General features: G+C 32.4%; 1 long non-coding RNA gene across 1 annotated transcript; it reads left to right on the forward strand.

The window, feature by feature from the left end:
• Window positions 1–205: 205 nt before the first annotated feature.
• LOC145802403 (uncharacterized) lies at window positions 206–2,993 on the forward strand. Its single transcript, XR_014344578.1, has 2 exons — window positions 206–902; window positions 939–2,993. It is a non-coding gene; the product is annotated as an uncharacterized LOC145802403 (long non-coding RNA).
• The last annotated feature ends 16,657 nt before the right edge of the window (window positions 2,994–19,650 follow it).

The raw sequence follows: 19,650 nt of genomic DNA on the forward strand, positions 1-19,650 counted from the left end.
TTGGCCATATTGGAATATCTTCATGGAAGTGACGAAGTCATTCTGCTTCTTCCCCAGCTTTATCTAAAGTTATGAATTCTGATTCCAGAGTAGACCTAGCTATGTAAGTCTGTTTGGAAGATTTCCAAGATACAGCCGCACCACCAAGAATAAAGACATACCCACTAGTGAAATTTGAGTCTCTAGTATCCGATATGTATTATTGATTGATATATATTGTTGATATATTCTATTACAAATCAGAGTGGCTCATTATATAGGAGAGGGTTTGGGTAGTAGGTGAGGAGTAGGTGAGGGTAAATTGGTGGTAGGTGTAGTAGGTGTGGTAGTAGGTGGTGGTAGGTGTAGGTAAATTCTAACAGCCCCCCGCAAACTCAAGGAGGATAGAAACTAACCAACTTGAGTTTGGAGAGAGGAACAAAACAGGAAAATACATAAAAATAATAAAGGATAGGAGACACTGTATGGTCGTGTCAGACCATTGGTGAAGACACTGGATGGTGGTGTCATAACGTTGTAGAAGACAGTTTATGGGGTCATGTCGGACCGTTGTAGAAGACAGTTTATGGGGTCATGTCGGACCGTTGTAGAAGACAGTTTATGGGGTCATGTCGGACCGTTGTAGAAGACAGTTTATGGGGTCATGTCGGACCGTTGTAGAAGACAGTTTACGGAGTCTTGTCGGACCCTTGTAGAAACTAACCGGAATCTATGTCGGGACAGTTTACAGAGTCTTGCCGGACCCATAAAGGAGCTAACCGGAATCAATGTCGGGACAGTTTACAGAGTCTTGTCGGACCCATAAAGGAGCTAACCGGAATCAATGTCGGGACAGTTTACAGAGTCTTGTCGGACCCTTAAAAAGTCGCATCCTCAAAAGGTGTGCCTAATTTTGTCAAAAGGTGTGCCATCAAAAGGCGTGCCCAATTCATCAAAAGGCGTGCCATCAAAAGGCGTGTCCACTTTATCAAAAGATGTGCCATGAAAAGGCGTGCCAGTTTGTCGGGCGTCAAGAGGCGCGCGATGCGCGTGGCTGCCTTGGCTATATAACCAAGACGAAGGCAGAGGCTGTGCAAACCAGTTTGAAACCTCTGAATTTTGGCAGTCTGAAATACTCTGTAAACCCTGCTCGGAAACACTTAGCAACCCAAAACATGGCCTCTTCTTCCCGTCCAGCTACCCAGAACCTGCTCACTCTCTTTCCAGAACTGAACGAGCCCACAGGAGAAATAACTGGTGCGGTGGCCAGTGAACCTCAACCAAACACCTCTGGTTTTGCTCCATTGAACTTTCCGATGCGGTCGGTGGAGCAAAAAATGGCGGTGCAAACTGATATTGAGGCTAATCAGTATACTCTGAAGTCATGCGTGGAAACCATGACGGCGGTCACAAATTTGTCGAACCGGCTGCAGAGTAGGACAAATGAGGTGCAGCATTTAAACGCCCAGCTGGCTCTGCTCCAACGCATGTATAAGGATGCGCGAGCAGAGATAAGCGTGCTAAGGGCAGAAAACAAGGAGCTGAAGCGGAAGGCCACCGTGATGTTTCGATTTGGAGGTCCACCATATGCTGCAGTGGAGGAATATGGGGGAGTGAACGTGCTCGGTGGACAAGGAAACACGGAGGCAGCACCGTCAAGGACCGCCCAGGACGGAGGCAAAAAGAAGAGACCGGCGGCAGAGTAGAGAAGAAAAATCCCACTGTGGGTGTGGGTGTTTTTTTTTTTTTTTTTTTTTTTTTTGTAAAATGGTGATCGGGGTTGATCCCCAATATGAATAAAATATGGTGTGTTGTGCAAACATGGAACTTGGTTTTTTTTGTTTTTTTTGTTTTTTTTTTTTTTTGTAATAAGAAGAAGAAGATGATCCAAGGCATGGACAGCATCATTAAATATTAAAAAAAGATGGAACCACGGTTTTGGTAAAACCCACGGTTTTGGATTTTTTTTTTTTTTTTTTTTTTTGGTTTAATTTTTTTTTTTTAATGTATTTATTTATTTATTTATTTATGAAATAAAAGATAAAAAAAAGTGGGTGGTGGAAAATGTGATGATGGTGTTGGGTGGTGGAGAAAAGTTAGGAGAGAGAGTGGGTGTAAAGTGATGTAAAGAAAAAAATAAAGAAATAAAAAAAAGTAAAAAAAGGGTAGTGCGTGCATGTATGTGTGGTGGAAAAGTGAGGCACTCATCTTATTAAAATAGAGAAAGTGGGAATGTGTGGATTAAAAAAACTGTTTGTGGTGTGTTTGTCGGGTGTGTGATGCATGGGTTTTATATGTTCAAAGAAAAGAAGAGAGTGGGGTGTTAAAGGAAAAACAGAACATGTGCTATGAAAAGTTCCTCATGTTTGTCGGATATAAGAAGTTCAGGTTCTGGGATTTTTCATGATAGCATAAGCAACTTAGGTAGACCTTATTCCACTGCCTGGTGATTTACCAAAAATGACAACTGAAGTGATCAATAAAGATGGAGGACTTGAATTATCAGCATCCGGGGGTGATGAAAGTGCTATCCTACGACCTGAAGATTTCCTTCTGGGGCAGCAGAAACAAGTATGGACTCTGTCTGTCTGTTGATGGAGGCGAGGTCAGAGTGCCGAGGAGGAATGCGATGGAGGCTATGCGGTCATGGCTTCTACTCGATGCCACCGGCGGAGCCAAAAACAGATCTGGAAAACGCGAGATGCATGCGATGAGGAGAGACGACCTCGTCGGCGGAGCCAACTCAGATGTGTAGAGGTCCGGCGGGCGGCCAAAGCGAGACTGCCGCCCGCCGGTGAAGCAGAATGGTTAAGTTGTTAACCTTGCTCTGATACCATGTTAAAATGAATGTATTATTGATTGATATATATTGTTGATATATTCTATTACAAATCAGAGTGGCTCATTATATAGGAGAGGGTTTGGGTAGTAGGTGAGGAGTAGGTGAGGGTAAATTGGTGGTAGGTGTAGTAGGTGTGGTAGTAGGTGGTGGTAGGTGTAGGTAAATTCTAACATCCAGTTTGCATCACAGTATCCTTCAAGTACTGCTAGATATCTAGTATAATTTAGTCCAATGTTATGAGTAAATCAGAGATATCTTAGAACCCTTATAATTGCTTTCCAGTGTTCTATTCCTAGGTTACTCGTATATCTACTTAATTTATTTACTACATAAGATATATCCGGGCGAGTGCAGTTCATCAAGTACATTAAGCTTCCAATAATTTGGGCATACTCTAATTGAGAAATACTTTCATGTACATTCGTAGAAAGAAACAAATTAACATCCACAGGTGTTCTAGCAAGATGATCACCATCTTTGCTGAATTTGGCAAGTATTTTCTCAATGTAATGAGATTGTGACAAAGCATAACCTTTTGATATTTTGGTAATTTTCATACCAAGAATTACATCAGCAATGCCCATGTCTTTTATGTCAAAATGTTTATTCAACATTTTCTTGATAGTTTTAATCATGTCATTATTATTACCTATGATGAGCATATCATCCACATAAAGATATACTATAACATAACATTTGTTTGTGTTTTTAATATAAACACATTTGTCACACTTATTAATTTTAAATCCATTTGACATCATTGCCTTGTCAAATTTCTCATGCCATTGCTTTGGCGCTTGTTTTAAACCATTTAAGAAAGCGGTTTTCACATCCATTTGATGAATTTCTAGATTGTACAAAGATGCAATAACAATTAGCATCCTGATGGATGTTATTCTAATAACCGGTGAGTATGTGTCAAAGTAATCAAGACCTTCTCTTTGTCTAAAACCTTTGACTACAAGTCTTGCCTTATATTTTTCAATTGATTCATCTGCTTTCATTTTTCTTTTGAAAATCCACTTATACCCAAGAGGTTTACAACCTGGTGGCAAATCCACCAAATCCTAAATGTGATTTTTGTAGGATGGATTCAACTTCACTGTTTACAGCTTATTTCCATAAAGGAGCCTCAGGATTTGACATAGCCTCTTTAAAAGTTAAACGCTCATTTTCTAACAAAAATGTTAGTAAATCTGGACCAAAAGATTTTGAGGTTTTAGCACGTTTACTATGCCTAGGTTCCTCTTCATCAATTTGATCTTGCTCTTGCTCTTGTTCATTACTAGTAATAGCATCAAAAGATATTTTATTATTACTAGTCTTTTGTCTAATCTTATTCGGAAACACATGTTCAAAGAAAAATGCATTCCGAGATTCAATAATAGTATTTACATGCATTTCGGAATGTTCTAATTTATGAATCAAAAATCGATATGCACTACTATTCTTGGCATAACCAATGAAAATGCAATCAACGGTTTTAAGACCTATCTTAGTCTTTTTAAGACTAGGAATAGCCACTTTAGCCAAAGACCCCCACACATTTAAGTATTTGTCGGATGGTATTCTCCCATGCCATATTTCATAAGATGTTTGATTCATTTTATTTCGGGGTACTTTATTTAGTTATAATTAGCAGAAAGTATTGCTTTCCCCCACAAGTTCTGAGGTAATCCATAACTTATTAACATGACATTCATTATTTCTTTTAAAGTCCTATTTTTCCTTTCAGCAATTCCATTTTACTGAGGTGAGTAAAGAGTGATGGTTTGATGAATTATTCCATGTTCTTTACAATATTCACCAAAAGGTGATTCATATTCACAACCTCTATCATTTCTAAGTTTCTTAATTTTCTTACCAAGTTGATTTTCAACTTCATTCTTATATTGAATGAAAATTTCCAAAACTTCATCCTTGGTTCGAATTAAATAAACATAACTATATCTAGTATAGTCATCTATAAAAGTGATAAAATATTTTTTTCCACCTCCAGTTTGAATTGATTTAAAATCACAAATGTCACTATGAATTAATTCAAGTGGTTCCGTACTTCTTTAAATTGAATAAAAATGAGTTTTGGATAATTTTGCCTCAACGCAAATGTCATGACTCAAACCCACCCCTATAGGTTTAGAATCGTAACATGCCAGTAATCTTAGGATTACCAAAGGCCTCTGAGACAAATTAACATAATATTAGGGGCTAGCGGAAGCAAATAACAAATATACAACGTCCATTGAGCTGTGCAGACTTATATGAGATGAAAAAATTTAAAACTTTTTATGTACACCTCATCCTTACATCATAATATATATACAGATTAGACAAAAAGGAACTTAGCCCCATTTACAAAATACACAAGACTTGTTTAACCAAACAAGAAAACAGAACTTCAACTTTAAATCACATAGCCATAGTCACTTGACATATCCGGAACCTCTACGGGAGGCACATATGTTGGCTGACAAAAATAGATTCCAGGCAGATGCCTCTAAGCCTGGTCACGCGCCTGTTCATCAACATACATAAATAATATAGTGAGCTAGAGCCTAGTGAATAATAACAGAGTAAAGGGTTTTAATGAATGATGTCCATACCAGATTCAGAAATCACAATTCAGATTCATAGACAGATCCATATTCATATTCTTGTTCAAATCAAATACAGAAATCAGAGTTCATGCTTAATCATACGCGGTACATCCATTAGCGCTAACAGAACAGATACAGAACAGATGCAGAACATATGGTGGTCATGAATAACCAGTTCCATAAAGAAACCTCCGGATCCGGGTAACAGAGAGAAAACATGCTGAGCCCCATGATGGAGCCTCCAGTACGGGTAACAGAGAGCAGACATATTAAGTTCTACAATAGAACCTCCGATACCGGGTAACAGCTAACAGATATCACATGATGCTAAGGATGCCACGAATACATTATCAAAAATTGGACAATCATTCATTGTACAGAACATATCATTTCAAAAAACAGATCTTAATTCATCATACAGAAAATAAATAAGGTTGAACATAGCTTCACTAAGTTATTACTCACAGTGTTCTGGTGCTTGATTTGTCCCTGCGTTTGACCCTACATAATTCATAACACATTGGGTTATATTACAATTTATTCCATTCTTTAACTTGTTTAACATTCTTAGGCTCTTTTCATATTCTTTAATTCATCTGTAATGTTTAATGCATGCCTAAGAGTACTTTGAAATGAAAGAGAACAGAAGATGAAGCATAAAACATCTTTTCAAAATTTCTGAAACAGGGCCCTCCGTTCGAGTGGACCCATTTGGTCTGCAAAAGTACTGGTTGCTTGCAAATTACACTCGAGCGAGACTTTTGACGCTCGAGCAAGGAGTCTAGTAAAACAGGGTACGCTCGAGCGAGACTCTCTACGCTCGAGTGGACATGTCGAATTCTGGGTTTTTCTAGATTATGTTTGAGCTTCAAAACTTGGTTCAAACCAATGTAATTAATATCATAAGACTCATATTTCCACCATATAACTTTTAACATGAATATAAGGGCCAATTTTACAAGATTTGAATATCAAATTTACATAAATCCATTTTATAAACTCGAATCATATCAAACCCACTTCATAAGTTCAAAGCTCATGCAATTTAATTTCCATATCATTTGGAAATATACATGCATGTGAGGCTTCATTTTCAACTAAAATAGTACAATTGATGATCAACTTCATAAAATTCAACATTATCATGCTTGCGTGTGCCAAACAACCTTCAATTCATTATAAAATGCATGCTTGTAACCAAATATGCAAACTTATGACAATCCCTTACATGCATGTACAATTAGAATATTAAAACTTGTAGAATTTGTCCATTCATGTAGAAATTAGACTCAATTCATGCATAATATTCTAAGATCAAACCCAAAATAATTAATTTCTAAATTAATTTTCATAAATTTGAACATAGCTTCAATTTCTCATTTTCTTTTTGATTTCATAAAATTAACCTCAAGTTCTTTCTATTTTCCTTCAAAACATGAAATTAAAGTCATGAACTCCTTAGAAAATCATTTGCATGCATGAAACATTTATCAAAATCCAACCAATTCTACATAGTCATGCTCAATCCATAATTAAAATCTTAAATTGTTCTAATTTAGATTTTTATTAATTTTTCTCATATCAAACCCAAATTCAAATTCAAACTAACTACTTTCCAAACTTATTTTCTTAAATCATAAATGTTCCAAAATATATTTAATTTGAGTTAAACTCTTAAATTACATTACATGCTTGGGTTAGGGATTTAAAATCAAAACATCATTTATCTTCAAGATTAATTCTAGATTTCCATGAATTTTAATGTTTACAAAACTTTTCCTCATTCTCTTCAAAACATGAGTTGATTATCTCAAATTTTTCAAAATCCAAAATGAGAGTACTAAAACTTATAAATTTGCTCATGCATGTAACAATAAAATTTAATCTCATGCATGACTACAAAATCACACTCAAATTATTAATTTCTAAATTTATTATCCATGCTCATGAACCTAACTCAATTTCTTACAAAATTCATGAGATTGATTCATAACTTTCTTAATTTCAAGTGTGATATGAAGATTCTACATAAAGTATAATTTTCATACCTCAAGCTCTAATTTCAAAGATTATTGATGATTTCCCCTTGAGTCTTCTTCTTCCTTTACAATTCCCAGCACAACTTTGGGTTTCCTTCTTTAAAAGCTGAGCTCTCTTTTCTCTCTCTCACTCACAGTTTTCTCTCCCTCTCACTCGGCTATTTTTGTTCCAGCCAAAAGCATAAACATAGATGATGTATAGCTCTAAGGCTTTAATACAAAGCCTATCCTCTTCTTGATTTCTATTCCACTTTCTTTTTTTATTTTTATTTTTTATTTATGCCCGCGGTTTTGCTCCAGTAGAGGGTGACTACATTGCATATATAGGTAATTAAGCTCTCTTTCTCATTTCTCATATTCTAGAATACTCCAATTCTCTCATCTTATTTAATTAACTTGATTAGATCATTACCCTGATTATCCATTAGCTTAATTAATCACCACATCTTTTGAGATAATCTTGATCATAATTTAATTAATCATATCTAATCACAAGTTTCACGTGATTTACTTAGTCTAATTAGCTTCAATTAAGGCCCAATTAATTATATTTAATTTTTATCATTCTGAATCAAATTTTTAATCAAACCCCCAAAAGGCTCCAAATATTAATTAAACTTATTGTTATCATCAATTTTGATTCCTCAAATCATTTAGGCCTTCAATTTTTTATCAGACTCCAAATTTCCGTCAATTAAATTACATATTTAAATTGAACACTCCATAAATAAATTTAATTTGTAATAATCACAATTCTCAATCTTCATAATTTAATTAGCTTAATTAACTCCAATTGGGACCTAATTAATCGAATCTCAATTTTACGAAACTGAATCGAATATTTAATTAAACTCCCAAATGGGTCCGTAATTAAAATTAAATTGATTCAACTTCTCAATTTTACTTCCTTAAGCCATTTGGACCCTTAATTTCTAATTTCAAAATAAATCTTTAATAGAATCATATATGAATCAATCTCCATAATTTTCGTAAATCCTAGATTGAATTGGAATAATTGGCAATTAAATTTCAAATCTTCTTAATTAATTAAGTGCTAATCATTATACGTGGTGGGGTCATTACAGCAAATTTCACATTTATAATTTGAATCAATGTCAAATTTAGATAAACACTCCATATTAATTAATCTACGCAAAGATCCATAATTAACATGTCCAAGTCTACCATGCCATAAATTTGAAGATTCAAGCAAGTAAGAAGAAGATGTATTTTTATTAATAACAGAGGATATAACAGTCATTACATTCATTTTGAAAAGGCCATCAGACATGTAACATTTTCCTACATACATTCCGTTTTTGGTAAGTACAAACTTGTCACTTTCAAAAACTAGCCTAAACCCATTTTTACTCAACAAAGATCCGGAAATAAGATTCTTGCGAATGTCTGGTACATGCAGCACATTGTTAACAGTGAGTTCCTTTCCAGATGTCATCTTTAAAATAATCTTTCCTTGTCCTTCAACTTTAGAAGTCGAAGAGTTGCCCATATCAAGTTGTTCACCATTGTCCACTATAGAATAAGATGTAAATATCTTTTTGTCAACACAGATGTGGCGAGTAGCACCAGTGTCCACCCACCATTCCTTAGGATTTCCGACAAGATTTGCCTCGAAAACAATTGCAGAAAGATTTATGACATCGACACCATTGGATATTTTTTCCACTTCGGACATATTGGCTTGAATAGGCTTCTTGTTTGATCTTTCTTTGCTTTTACGTTTGTAACAGCAATCTTTGGCCCGATGTCCCTCTTTGTCACAAATGTAACACTTGCCATCAAACTTGTACTTCTTAGTTTCTTCTCCTTTAGATAGCATTTTGTTCTGTCATCTTTTAAAATCAGTTCCTGAGAACTTCTCTGGCTTCTCACTGTGATTGACTGGCACAGTCACAATAGGAAGGGTTAGAGCAATTGCAACCACCACACTAGTACTTGTTTGGGCATTAATTTGACCAGTTTCAGTAGCCATGAATTCTAAATTATAAAACAAAATTATAATTAGAATTTTATGCCACACAGAAAATTTAAACCAAAGCCACATAATTAAATTCTATTAAAAAAATAAAAGAAACAAGAATTATAACTTTTATTTTCAATTAATTTGGAAATAAAATAAAATTTTATTTAACCAAATTAATTCCACACAAAAAAATTAAATTTATGTAACATTTCAATAATTAAAATACTGAAACAGAATTTTAATTAATGAACACTCAGAAATAATTTCTGAAAACCAAAATTAATTTCTGGCAAAATTCCACAAATAAATATTCTAAATTGTTAATGACACTAGTATATTACTACTATTTGTTTTTCAACCAAAATCTTATTTTGTAAAATTACAGAAAATAATTTCCATAAGAAGAAGAAAGAGAAAGGAAAATAAATGAAAAATTTTGTAAACAGAATAATTCGAATCTGTCTTAAGATTGTTGAAACAATCTTCTGTGTACAATATATAAATTGAAACAAAATCAAACAAATAAAATAAATAACGTATGAAATTTATTTTATTGAACCGAATGAATATTTAAAAGATCAAGTTGAGTGTGTGACACTCTGTCCTTAAGACAAATTTGCTCCGCTACGGTGCTTACGGACAAAAGGCGTCTATCTTCCAAGATACAATGATTTTCACAAATTGTAGTAGCACTCCAAACAATTTGTACGGAAAACCAAAAACCTGTGTTCTAACTCTCTAAATTTTTCCTAAAATTAATATGAAGATTATATCACGCAAGAGAGCAAATCTAGAAGGAAAGAATGAATTTTCAGAATGTTTCAACACTACTGGAATGATCTGAATTTATAGGCAACACAAACTGCCCGAACAGGTATGAAATCAAACTTGAAAAAGTATGTTTCAAACTGAACAGGTGCAAAAACTGTTTGATCCCAGTTTTGAACCTGTTGAAAAACCCGAAACTATTTGGAATGATAATAAATCTGTCCAGCTCAACTTGGCAGTTTTAAAACTGTTTTAGAGCAGTTTAAACTGTTGGAATATTGGACTGGAGAAGGTTTGTTTGGACATAAATTTTTGAATTCAAATTTGAATTAATTTTCCGCAATAATTTTTGAAAAAGATTTCAATAAATTTTGTCTAAAAAATTAATGTTAGAACCGACCCGAATCATAACCGCGCTTGGCCGGTTGGACGGACAGCGGCGGCGCACGCGCGCGCGCGTGTGGCGGAGCCCAATCCAAGTGTTGTCACCTTAAACTTTTATACACATACAAGTTCTCTTCAAGTTTTAATGTGGGACAAGTTTTACAAGGAAACCCACATTTAATTCTTTAAATGTCCATTCCACGAACCCGAAAACGACGTTAACTTCCCATTCACTCATAAATGATTTTGATGAACCGTCTTCACCGTGTGACTTGCCATGCGATAAGGAACACGTCACTTCTTCGGACCCACCCCAAAAGACGTTTGGGCCCACTCAATTTTGGGCTCAAAGTTGGCGCAAAATAAGCCTTATAAAACCAAAATTTCCAACGTATCATACATTTGCATAATATATAACACAAATTTGTATAATATTTTTTAGATATATAACACAAAGTAATTTTATATAATATGTTTCATATATATAACCACTACTTTGTAATAAATTTTATATCTTAAATCTCTCTCACACTCATTTTTACATTAATATTTCATTAGAAGCTAAAAAATTTATATGTATTAACTATAGCGGAGGGGTTCGGTTAACGAATTATAAATTTTAAAGTTTAAACGTAGTTAGCAGTTAGACCAGTGCGGATTGATGCAGATCAATGTGGTTTTAGCAGATTGGGTGGCATTTTGTATAGCCCTAACCATAAGATATGAATCAGTTAAACGATTAGATAGATGTAAAACATTAAACAAATAGAACTAGTAAGACTCACAAAGACGCGAGAAAATTAGAGAGCTTGAGAAGAACGATAGAAGAAGGTACTCCGAGACAAGTCATAGCGAGCGATTCAACGGCAATGTGAGAAGTGAGGCGAGTAGCCACCGCCAGTAGCGTTGAGTGCACCCTAACACTCCGGTAGTCCTTGCAATAGGAACAAAACCAACAATGAGAATTTCTAGATGTATAATTAATTAAAAGTTAATACATATAATGTGACATTATTATGAGAATAATTATAGAAGTTTTTTTTTTTTTGGTGAATTTTAAACATTTTTCGGAGATAAAATGGCCTTGAAAACGATTCGTAGCGCCAAGCCATCTTCAATTTTCCATCTCTGAATTTGAAATCGGTTTTTATTTGCTTTTACTCAACTTTTTTTTTATTTTATATTATCGTCATTTAATTATTTTTTTATAGATATATCAAGATTAGATATATTTAAAAAGTAAAAAAGAAAAACAACTAAAATATGAAAAAAAAATATTAAAAACTAATGAAAATTTAGACAAAAAATATACACAGATTTTTGTCTATTTTTAGTAATTTATTTCTATATTTTAGCTAATTTATTTTTACTTTTTAGATAAATCTTAATTAAATCCATATAAAAAGCACAAAGAATTAATTAAAATATTAAATAAATTCACTAAATAAATGAAAACTAATCTAAAATACTATTTAAAAAATCAAACCAAACAAATACGATGGTTTTTGCACCGAGTTTTAAGCCCGTTAAGAGCATCTCTAGCATAGTTGAAATAAATATCTAAACTTTTGCCTTACTAATTTAGCTAGTCACGTTTTAAACATATACTCCAACAAAATTCTCTATTTTAATTATATATTTTTAAAATATTCTTATTCTTTAACTATCTCATTTTTTCCTTTGTTCTTTTTTATTTTTTTCATTTTAATTATAACTATATTTTTGTAAATGTTATATTTTTCAACAGTGCCTCACTTATTTTGGTGAAATATTACTGAAGATGCTCTTAAAACTCAAACTCTAATATACTGGTATGTTAATCTCATAAATATTTACCTCTTTGAAAAAGAACCATTCTACAATATTACATTTTTCAAAATATAACTATAATTTATAAGTGTAAGTTATAAATATATCTTCTGAAATTTAATTAAAATACAAATTGCCCCATGTGATTTTGAAAATTACATTTCACCCCTAAAGTTTTCATAACAAATCACCCCTTTTATTAATAAATCATTAAGTCAATTAACAGTTTTTAATGATATTAGAAATATATTTTAGTTAATAATTTAGTTAATTTTATTATTGTACAAGAGAGCAATTATGAATTTTATTTTTTCAGTTAATTTTGTTAAATAAAAAATTCTAAAAAGGGGATATTTTTAATTTTTCAAACCATAAGAAACATTCTGTACTTTAAGCAAACTTCAAGTGGTACATTTGTAATTTATCCAATTTATTTATAAATGGCTCAACTATCACATCAATTTGTTAAATAAATATGAAAATTTGGTGAGAAGTCCAATTTCAGCAACTTCTTCCAAAAAAAACTTGTAACCCTATTTTATGAGATTTTTTTATTATTTATTTTGAAAACACATTTTTCTTCCAAACCTTTATAGAGAAATTTAGTCAAAATTTCTCTGTGATGACCGGTGCATATTTTGCTTTGCTCTCTTGAGATTATGTTGGAATTTTCGTTGTCAAATGTCAGGTTTTAAAAAAGCATGTTTCTGTCAACAATTGGATTCGTTATTTCTAATAACTTCTCCTCAAAATTTTTGCCTTTGTTTGTTTCAATTACGAGTTTTCATTTGTTTCGAAAGGTACGGGGTCGGCTCCAGAGTGTCGGGAGAGAAGCTGGGGTTTTTCTGGGCTGGGGGCCAGTGTGCAAGGTGGGGATTTGTGATGTGTGCACACTGCCTAAAAGGTAGGCGCGCGAGTGGAGGTGAGGGAGAAACCGCACGTGCAGGGGTGAGAGCCACACGTGCGGGAGTGGGCGCCGCACGTGCGGCCAGGCGCATTTTATGCTTTGTTTTTCATGATTTTCAACTTTATTTTTCTCTTTTTGTCCCATTTTCACCATATCTGAATATATCACTCTCTCTCACTACAATGTTTCTCTCTTTTTATCTCATCTCTCTCTACCCAAACCCTCAAAGTTTTTTCATTTTGTTTTGATCTCAAAAATCCATTGGAATTTTGGCACTAGTTCCTTATACCAAAATGATGAGCGTGTTGAGGGCTTCGTCTTGACTGGTGGAGATCGTATTTCGACGAGGTCAATTTTTGGGCTTTTTCTCCTCTTCTCTCTTGAGGTAGGGATTTCCTTGATTTTCTTCAATGTTTCACCTATAGATAGACATGCGGTATGTTCAAATTGTATAAAAACCATGTTGTTTTGGATTTCTTTTGAAAATCATGAATGGGGATCTAAGATGGGTTGTGTAAAGTTGAGATATGGGGTAATTATTGTTGTAGGGTGTATTTTGGAAGATGGACTAACATGTTTATATTTGGAGAGAGGTGAAGCCCAAGCTTTTAATAATATTGCTCATTTGATAAAAAGGGTTTTAATAGGGGAAAATCATGTTATGAACTTAGGAAATTGGATGATGAATTGTTGATTTATTTGAGATTAATTGAGCCTTATAAAATTCTTAACATTGACTTAGTGTTGTATTGTTCATAGTTGTTAGTAGTGAATTGATAATATGTATATTGAACTGGATGGAATTAACCATGAGTTTTGAATATTATTGTGTTACACTGCCATTAAATAGAAATTGAGTAAATCATAATTTCGTTAGCCATGATTGGAAATCCCTTAATTGAAATGAAGGAAATTGAGTTGGTTATATTTTCTTTTTTGGGAATTGAAATAAATGGATTGAGGTAAAAGGGGCGGAGAATATTAATGTGGAAGGATAATAGAATTTGGATTTTGAAATAGAAGAATAAAACCCCAACATTGTGTGAATTTCAAAAATTAAATTGAGATTGAATTATAAATATATTTATATATATATATATATATATATTGATTTTGTTTAGTAAGAACATTGATTTGTTTAACTGGTTTACAACAAACATCATTACAACCTAATTCAATATTATTATCAGATTCTTTACTAGGTGAATGATAATCAGATGAAGTCGTAGGATGATCAGAAGAGGAATTACTAATAGATTGATTTAACTGAAAGATTTCATATAATTGATTTTTTGATTCATCATTAATTTGAAGTTGATTAACTTTATCTTTTAATTTTTGTTTTTCTTTACAGTTATTAGAATAATGACCTTTTTTACCACAATTATAACAAGTAATATTTTGATTAGATTTAGATTTGGGATGTGATTTAGATTTATAATATTTCTTTTTTGGTTTAGTGTAAAATTTATCATTTGATTTGGAAGGTGAATAATGTTTTTTATATTTATGAGAATATTTATATGATGATTTATGTTTTGAGTATTTATGGGATTTCCTACGAGAAGGTGCTACTGGAAGTAGACCGTATTATTCACAGAAATTTCCTAATTCATATTTAGCTTTATGTTTGTCTTTAGTAGCTTTTTGACTAAGTTTAAGATCAATACACATTTTTAATCATTCTTTTTGAATAGTGCTAATTATATCACCATAAGTTAAATTATCATATTCAATTACACCAGTAGGTTGACTAAGAACATCTCTAATTTTGTGAGCAAATAAACTAGGTAATCCATTAATAAATTTTTCTTTCCAAAATAATTTAGTACAGTCTTCTCTTAACATAACTCTAGAGGTAAAAACATCTTTATACCATCTAAAATCACTTAAGGTTGGACAGGTAAGATTACTAAGTTGATCATGTATGTGAGAATAGATATTAGTAGGGGTACCTATGAAATGTCTGACTATGGTATAGATTAAAGTATTAATACCATCAGGTTTATAATAACTAATTGTTTCATCAAAGATTGGGAGATCATTTTCATCTTTTTGATTAGCGTACATAACGGATTCACGTTGATCATCAGTAAGATATTTTTCCCACCAAGGTTTGAGCATACCAGTAAAACCAGAAGTAATTAATAAAACAATTTCAACTTGAGTATATTCAGGGTAATTGCTAAGATAACTATTTGTAACCATGGATAAATGATTTAATTTTTAAAGTATTTGATCTTTACTGAGACCATCAATATTCCATTCGTATAATCTTTTAGCAGAAACAGAAAATTAATTAGAAAGATTAGTTTCTTCATATTGGAGATCAGGAGGAGTAAGTCGAGAATACCAATTTTTAGTAGTTTGAGGATTAACTTTAGGATAATGAATTTTATTAAGAGTGGAAGATTGAAATTGTTGAGCTAATTGATTTATTTCATTATCAGTAGTTTTAGTTTCAGTTTCAGATAGATTAGAAACAGTATCAATAGTTTATTGATTTAATACAGTAAAACCTTTTTCATTAGAAGGTGAACCTTTTTCAGATGTATGTAGTTTAGTATGTAATTGTTTAATGGCTTTAACAGTAGAAGTATCATTGGTAACTAAACTAGTTCTTTTGGATCGGTTACTAAGAAGATTAAGTAAGGGTTGATCTAAAGATTTCGTAGTAGATGTGACTATGGTGGAATCCAAATGATTTTTAATTTTATCTAATTGTGTACCAAGTGTTTTTAAACATTGATTAGTGTAATTATTTTGTTCAATAACCTTTTTAATTTCAGGGTCAGTGCCAGGCAACTTAAAATGAGAGGCTAGAACTTCGGAACCTTGATGATTAATAATGATATTTTCTAAGGGAGGATGACTAGAACTAACAGTAGTATTTGGAGAAGTCTTCCATTTATGTTTTGTGATTGTATTAATCTTTTTGTAATAATTATTGTAATATTCAGAGAAAGGCATTTCAATACCATATTCAATCATAAAATCATACCATTTTCTAGTTATTTGAGATTGTTGAGCAGAATCATATTTAGCACGATAAACATGTCGTTGAGTTCTATTTTCTTTAAATCTAAATTCAATAAGTAATTTATCTAGATCAGGAGTAAAATCTTTTTTAATTGTCATTAATTGAGAATTGATTGGATGTGTAACTTCAAAATCAGTTTGAGTAGGTGATTCTTGGGATTCATCATCAGGTAATTGTACTGGATGTGAATAAACAGGTTTACTAAACTGGGAAGTTGTAGAGTTATCAATTCCTTTGAGTTTATTATTGAAAGTTTGACCAAGATTGATTTGACTATCTTTTCTGAATAAAGGTGTATTAAAAATCTCATCTTCAGTTTCAACATCAGCGGGTACACTAGAGGTACTATGTCTAGATGATTGGCTACAGTTGAATTTAATACGGACTGAACCATCAGTATATTGTTGAATATCTTGGACATCTTGAATAGATGATTGTCATTGATTATGTTTGTAATTTTCATTAATAGTTATCCATTGATCAGGAAGATCTATATTTTTCATTCAATCATTTGAAGAATATTAATATGAGAATCATTACTACTACTTTGGATTAACAGAGTTTTATCTTTTGGACTTTTATGTAAAGCTTGAACATTTAGATTAGTTTTCATGCATTTATAATGAACACCATAAATTAAAGCAATATTATGAATTCTTTCTTTCATATTAGTAAATGAACCACTTAATTGAATATTCAAAGTTAATGCATCTAAAATATGTGGATCACGTAAACTGAGTGTAAAATCAGGAAAACAATTAAAATGTACTGGACCTTTATGAAGACCAGTTTCCATCATTCTCATTAAACTATCATTATAATTAAGAAAACGAGCATCTCGTAAACATAACAAAACAGAGGCATTCTTACCTTGCATGGTTAATGGTTTGATTCCAACTTGAATTAAGCCTAAATGAATAAAATTGTGACCAGTTTTTAAATGTCTTTTTATTGTGTTAGCATCAAGTAATTGACAGGTTTCTCTGGATTTTTCTAAAGCATAAACTTGTTCAATTGTTTTAACATGCTGATTAACATGAAAAGTATTCTGTATAAAAGTAGTTTTTATAAACTTCTTTAACTGATAATTTGGGTATATTCCAACTTAAATCAATTTTATCATTTTGTATTTCAAAATCTTCTTCATTAATTACTAATCATTGATTAGGTAGTGAGGGCAAAGTTACAGATGATCTAGACCTAACTGATGAGTTACTTCTAAATAATCGATTCATTTTTCTTTTTCAGTAAACTGTTTTACAAAAATCTTAATACATTGTCTAAATTTATCATGTTTTCACATACCCTGTGTTCGTACATACCCTATTCGGAAGACCCCTAAAATCCAACCTGCCTAACCAAAGGACTTACCAAGGATTGGGACGAAAGTGGGTGACTAGTAGCAAGGTGGAAAGACACAGATATAATTTTGACAGATTAAGATGACTGACAACAGATTAATTAGAAAGAAAATAGAATTGACTCAGAAGTAGCAAAGCAGTAAGCAATAGATAACAACATAACTTGGCTCTGATACCATAAAGGCAGAAGCAGCAAGCAGAATGAAGAAAATGATTTATGAAATCAAATATGAACAAAATTGATAGAAACAGATTGGAATGCACTAATTAACCAAAATCATTTCATAAAACTTTGTAATTAAAATACAGAAAATAACTTACAATTACAATTGTTGCAATTGCAAGGATCTTAATTAGAAAACAACAGGAAGGTTAATTTTCACTCAGAGCTCTCTAGGTTTTTACAAAATCGAAAGATGATCTGAATGAATACATTTGATTACATACCCTGTGTTATCAGAGCCAAGTTATGTTGAGATTTTTAATACACCTTTATGATAACAACATAACTTCACCATGGTCTTGTCCTACTTTTTATGTTAATAAAAATGTTGAATTAGAAAGAGGTGTCCCTCGCTTAGTCATCAATTATAAACCATTAAATGCTGTTTTAGAATGGATTCACTATCCTATTCCTAATAAAAAAGATTTTATTAAACGACTTAGTCAAGCTGTTATTTTTAGTAAATTTGATTTAAAAAGTGGTTTTTGGCAAATTCAAATTCACCCTAAGGATCGACATAAGACTGCATTCACTACACCCTTTGGTCACTATGAATGGAATGTGATGCCATTTGGATTAAAAAATGCTCCTAGTGAATTTCAAAATATTATGAATGATATATTTAACCCATTTAGCCATTTTTCTATTGTTTACATTGATGACATATTAATTTTCTCCAAATCAATTAATGAACATTGGAAACATTTAACTGCGTTCTTTTATACAATTAAAAGTCATGGTTTAGTCATATCTGCTCCTAAAATTAAATTGTTTCAAACTAAAGTTAGATTTTTAGAATATAATATTCACCACAATACAATTCTGCCCATTAGTCGCCCTATTGAGTTTGCGTCTAAGTTTCCTGATGAAATTCTTGATAAAATCCAATTACAAAGATTTTTAGGTTCCCTTAATTACATCACTGAATTCTATAAGGACCTTAGGAAAACCTGTCAACCTCTGTTTGATAGGTTAAAGGATAATCCTCCTCCTTGGTCTTTTGTTCATGATCTTGCTAAAACCTATTTTGGTCCTGGATTGCATTTTGTTCTTCTGCATCCAGAAAAAAACAATTACCTTCTATAAAGATATCCTGATCAATCATCGATCCGTTTTGATTAAACCAATTTATGATCGAACCTATGCCAGTAAAGTTCTGTATCATTCTATTTATATTCACAACATTATTTCCTTAGTTGAATGGGGTCCTCCTTATCAGCTTCGTGAATTACTTGGTCACCCCATTCCATACAGTTATCATGATTACATTGATGCTTGGTTCAAGATCTTCTTGTACCAAAATGAAACCTTCAGCAATTCTTGGTTCATTCAATTTGATCAAAATTTCAAATCAGAATTACCTTCTTAGTGTCTGAGATGGTGGACTCATTATGGCGCCATTTCAGATATCTTCCATGATATTCTGATAGAACAAATTAACTATTTTGCTACTGTTTTCCCATTCACTCCTCATCAACGAAAATTTCCATTATTGTTAATTTTTATATCTAAGTATAAAATCCCTTGGATATTTAAATGGCATTATGGCATTTCTGATGATATAATTATCCGTCAACATTCTATTAAATGGTAGGATAAGTTCACAGTGCATCGCATTGTTGAAATTGTCCAAGCTGAATTCCCAAATGATCAACTTGCTCCAACTCCTGCACAAATTAAAGCCCAGCAGATCCCAACTGCTGCTATTCCTCAAGGA

The sequence above is a fragment of the Camellia sinensis genome, chromosome 1 (genome assembly GCF_055761805.1).
Source record: "Camellia sinensis isolate YWXY chromosome 1, ASM5576180v1, whole genome shotgun sequence".
NCBI classification, from domain to species: Eukaryota; Viridiplantae; Streptophyta; class Magnoliopsida; order Ericales; family Theaceae; genus Camellia; species Camellia sinensis.